Genomic DNA, 6,303 nt, shown 5'->3' on the forward strand with positions numbered 1-6,303 from the left:
AAATAATATTTTTATTTTGCATTGTCATGTATTTATTGATAAAGTCAACTTTTTAGGGCGTGTTTCAAATTTTTAAAACATTTTTCACGACTTATTTTTGTAGCAAACGTAATTAAAATTGTTGCACAAAATATATTGTAGTAAACAAGTATAATAAAAATTAGCATATTGGCTGTAGAGAAAACATAATATTGATATAACCGTGTCAGATAGTGTCAATAGTCAATTCTAAATAGTAAATACTATAGTAAACAATAATAGTAATCAGTGGCGTATTTTCAATAATTTATTGGGGGGGGGGGGTTAAAATTTAAAAAAATCATATTATGATAAAGCTTATTTGTTTCATCTTACTTTAAATTTAAAATTAGGAATAAAGAAATAAAATTAATACAAACAATATTTATTTATAACTGAAAAAATGTTGTGCCGTTACCGTATCGCCGCAACAAATTTTTGCCCGGTCAATTAAATGTCGACATCTGTCACCGACGCGCCGCGCTCTACTATTAAGGTTTTCGTGGATTGTGGACAATATTTTTTTAATTTGTTTATCGACAACTCTGTACACACACACACTAGTTAAGTATTTTAATTAAAAACTTCTACGACGCGTTGGTGCATAGACCCATGTTTTTTTTGTTCTGGGGGGGGGTTGAACCCGGAACCCCCTCGTAAATACGCCACTGATAGTAATAATACTATTAATACTAGTACTAGATACTATAGTCATGCAATGCTCGCCGATCATATTGATATGAAAATACAATTTAATAACTTTAACTAAATGTTTTCATTTTTCGTGCTTGTTGGATAACGTAAACGTTCTTTAGAAATACATCGTGTTTAATTTTGAGCGAATGTTCGCGTTAAAGTTTGGGCACCTTTATTTCGAACGTTGCGCACGGTTCGCGTCGTGTTAAACCGGCTTAATTCGGATAATTCGGGATTCTAAGAAATACGTCGTGTGATATACGCCTAATAATCGAAGAAAGACGTCGTTTTTAGTTAAAACGGTTTTGAGAATTATCCACGAGTCTATAATATTGACTATAATATAACGGATTGAAATAACTAATAAAGTATACGTAAATATTATATTATGGGTTATCGATTTGAATTTTTTTTTCGGAACCTCCGCCCGATGGAAATGCCTATGATATGCAATAACATCCCACCGGCCCCGTCTCGTAGTCTCACATGTGACGGTGGGGAGGGGTGCCGATGGATGTACACACATTATAATAAAAGAGGTATATATATTTTATATGTACACACTATATCGTATCATTATAATTGGCTTGACCCGCGACCTCACCAGCCTCTCACAACACACACACACACATCGCACTGCCGTATTTATGGATGCGTTTCCGTGTATAATATGATAATATATATGCATGTACGTTATACACAAATACGTACGCTTTTTGCGACCGCGGAACGCGGCGAATCCGAGTTTAAAATGTATACACATCGCCCCTTCCAAGCACCCCATCGCCAATAAACGCCCACGCACTTGTATATTATATATTATATAGTCGTCGTTTAAACACACACACACACACACACACACACACACACACTGATTTTGCGAGTGTATTATATTATGGCGAGTGTGTTTATGTATATTAATATACATATATGTGTATAATATAATATAGTTAATTGCGATAAATCAAGTCGCGGTGGTGTGCATATATGCACAACGTATTATATATATATATATATATGGAAAGAGGAGGAGCATCGCAATTATATTATACGGAGAGAAAATTATATACCACGCCTTATTCATATTGCAGTGTATACCTATATCATCATAACGGACGATAATATATTATATGGATATTCATTGCGTCCATATTATTGTGTTTGTGTGTGTGCAATATTAGATATATGTATAATATATGCAATACGATAATTAATATATGTATATATGCTTATACACGGTTGGAGTCCGAGCGCATTTTTTAGTGCTGGACAAAAAGTCCAAAGATACAAAATATTTGTAGACATTATATATTATTATATTTTTTTCGATTTTCTTATTTTCATTTATAATTATATAATTTATAATTAATTTTAATTTTAATTAATTTTAATAGGTACTTATAGATGCATGAATTAAAAATATGAACATAAGTATACAATTACACGATATCTTAGGAACAACAATATCAACATTTATTTGTAACTAAATACATTTCAACAAACAATGAATTTTATTTTATTTATAAACAAGTCAATTAAACTAAAACTAAAAAAAAATAATATAGGTATTTATAATAAAAAAATATAAATGTGTCATTACTATAGATACCTAACTATAATGGATTTCCGTTATATTTTGGTCAGTTATACTAAAATATAATAATATAATATGTGTACAAACATTTTTAAATCTTTAAATAAATATTAATTTTTGGACTTTTTGTACGACTCTAAAAATGTGCTCGGACCTAGTTTGTAAGCATCACTTATTACCTATACTTAAATAATAAATTGAATCATTTTAATTATATTATATTTATTGTTACAAAAATATGAACAAAAAGATGTGTATTACAATTTTTTTGCAATTAATGGTATAAGTGTATTTTAAACTATTTTTTTTTTGGTTTCAAATGTAGATTTTAAGGTTTGATAATGCGTAATGAACTGTGGTCAGCTCTACAGATAACCGTTGGATGGTTGCTAATAATTAGAGTTGTAACTTCATCTATAAACTGCAGTAATAACCTCAGTTCGTAACTCGGTATTCACGAATTCGTAACACATTATAATATTATGACATTATTTATTACATATTATAATTATGCGCTGTATATTTTCTATCGTCTTTTGTTGGTACGCTGCAGTATTCTCTACCACCGGTCACCGTCAAGGACGCGTAAAGTATAACGAGACAACAGTATATAATAATAATATTATGATAATGTTTTATTAAATACCTACCTATGATGATGATAATAATAATAATAATTTATAGTTTATATATATTATATTACCTGTTTACCATAGAATCGATGCACAGTATAGTTATCGCCGCGAGTGGTTTATGTATTATTATATTACACCTATATAATACGACTGCACGAGATGCGATGTCAGTGTGTGACTGATAAACGAAAAACAAAAAGGGTTTCTTCAATTTTATTATAATAAAATGTGATATATGTATACTACACGTTTCTTGTTGGTTAATTTGCAAGGTTATAATAATATGTACCTACCTATTATATTATTATACTACGCGCGGTCGTATTGTGTGTCGGGCCGCGACGCGCGTCCTCGAGGACGGGTAATTTATACGAGAAGCGCGCGCGTTTGATTGTAAAAAAAACCTAATAAAAAACAATCGAATGCGCGTCGTCGTCATAATAATATAATACGCAGCATTTACGGTCTGTACTTGTATGTAATAAATATACGCACGAACGTATTATTGTGAGTTGTAACGTTGACGATACTACGACGAGTTTGATAATAAGATTAATAATAATATCGATCAAGGCTCTCTGGACTTTGTCCGCATTTATTAAATAAATGCGGAGGATATGCCATATGTATGTGCATAAAATGCACTGATGCACAGTTGAAAACAGTCCGTGATGTAGTCATCACCCAAATTCAAAATGTACAACTCATGTGTTCTTAAAAATTAGTAAATATATTTCAATACATATAAAAACAGTAGGTATTGCAAAATCATGGAATTGCATGCTGAATATTTGAAAAATTTCGCAGAAAGGAGTTAGGTTTGGGAGACGATACGGAAAATAAATTAAAATACAAATGTATTAAACAATATTATAATATTACGGATTTATCGTTTTAAATATAGTTTTGTTTTTAATCGTTAGTATATGGTACGCAATTACAGGTCCGCAATGTCCATTGTCCATATAATATCCAAGGGAATAAAAATCCGAGGAATATTAATCATTCAAAATTTGAAACAAAAAGCCTGGTGAAGGTGATCTGCTACCGTGTCGTAATCATGTAAAACCAACGTATTTCGTGTATAGTTTCGCATATCATACACAATTAATGCGATGTCTGGCGTATATTATACACTAACTAGAAATGGACGCAGCCAATTTGGAGACACTTGGACCGCCAAAAATTAAATTATATATTGACTAAAATATTGCATAAATTAAGTCAACTCATAACAAAAATATTATTTTTATTATTATTTAATTTAATAATATAAATACAAATATTAATGTATCATAATAATACAATAAATATGTGTATTTGTTTAATCGATATTATTATTATTAGGTATTATATTATTATAAACAGATGATTCATTTGTGAACCGCGTTGAATTGATTATTTGACTGATACATAACCTATATAACTATTATTTTTTATTTCTATAATTTTTCAAATTAATCAAATTATTTTTAGACTTATTTTTAGCGAACCACACGCCCAAGCAGATTGCCCCTTTTTGATTTGGAGCAGTGTATTCATACTTAAATACAGAGTGGATTACTGAATCGGCCAATTTTCAAAGGTAAATTATAAAATAAAAAAAAACGAATAAAAATAATTATTATTTATTAAAATTTACATAACTTGCCATTCATTTTTTCAAATTACGTCCTCAATATCTTCTCGAGCACGCTCTTCTACTTCGTATATTTTCCACTACACGGTGTATGTGTATAATGGGTATCACTTCCAAAGGTGTACTGGCAATTTCTTCTTTGATTTTGTTTATTAGTTTATTAATATTTCGAGATTTCTGTGCATAGACTACTTTTTAAATATTCTCACAAAAATAAGTCAGATACTGATAAATCAGGTAATCGTGGTGGCCAGCAATGAATACGACCATTTCAAATAAATAATGCGATTTGCGATTTGGAAAATATACGAAGTAGGCTGGAAAAGCGCTTGCAAAGAGATGGCCATCGTCCCGAGGACATTATCTAAAAAAAAATTAATTTTAAGTTATATGTACTTCATTATAATAAAAAACGATTAATTTTCATTCGTTTTCTTATTTTATAATTCATCTTTGGAAATCAGCCGTTTTAGTACCCCGCTTTGTATATAAGTATATACATATATATGTGTGTGTGTGTGTAGTACATATATTGTAAATGACTATAAAGACGTTTTCAAGCTGTTGGTAGACGCTGTTAACCGTTTAAAAAAAAAACTACAATCAGTCGACTCACCATTGGTGAAATATATATAATACGACTGGCGATTGACCACGGGTGTTCCTCTGCGCAGTCTTATTGTGTGCTATATTCGCAGAAAATTGTGCGTGTATAGAAAACGACTCCATTATATTATTTTTGGGGGGTTTACGTGTATGAAAAGAGTGTAGATTTCCTATGCGGCCATCTTATGTTTTTCTTGGAATTAAAATATACACTAATACTTCGTTGAAAACTGTCCACGTATTATACTCGTATTATAGCATTATTTGACCATTATAGGCTCCGTCAGACAAAAAACGGACTTACAATAAAAACGACGTGAAATATGTTATACTTAAGCCGTTAAGCCCAGAGGGCAAAAAATTGAAAACCTCTATTCACATATTATAAGATACGTAGATTAATAATGGCCTGCCACTGCAGTGTATAATTTATGTGATTCCGACACCGAGTGTGGTATGCTGGACGTGGCTGTTGTCAATTGTCATCACATTGTATGTTATATTCGGTCACCTTAATAATTTATAGATAATCTATATTAATACTATTGTTGCTGGAGCGATCGGAATGTGTGCTGTCGCCTGTCACACTATTTCGGTTCTTTTTAAACGTATAGGTATAGGAAATTAAAAGGTAGGCATATGATGATATATGTATCCGGTGTGCCAAACGTATTATTATTTCGTTGAACTTGTGTTATATATTATACGCACGTTCTAGTGTTGAACCAAAAGATTGAAAAAAAAAATAATAGAATCCACGAAGGAGAGAGAGAAAGAGAAGACAATCCGTATATCGGCAACCAGGGCCGGACTGCATGACAGGCGGGATACCGGAAGTTTCCCGATGGGCTGCTTGTACTCGTAGGGAATTTTTTTTTTCAGATTTATCGGTTAAGACTCATCCTGTCGACAGACTTTGTAATAACAAATTTCAATAGCGTTTCTTAGAAACTTCTCTTTGAATTGAGATATCCGTGAATTTTGACAATGATTTGATGTTTTTTTCGATAGAATAGCCGATTAGTTAGTTACATATATATATATATATATATTAGGATATTTGGACAAATGCATACAAAATGTATATTTGGACTAACACCTAATGCGAATAAAAA

This window comes from Rhopalosiphum maidis, chromosome 3 (genome assembly GCF_003676215.2).
Source record: "Rhopalosiphum maidis isolate BTI-1 chromosome 3, ASM367621v3, whole genome shotgun sequence".
Taxonomy (NCBI): domain Eukaryota; kingdom Metazoa; phylum Arthropoda; class Insecta; order Hemiptera; family Aphididae; genus Rhopalosiphum; species Rhopalosiphum maidis.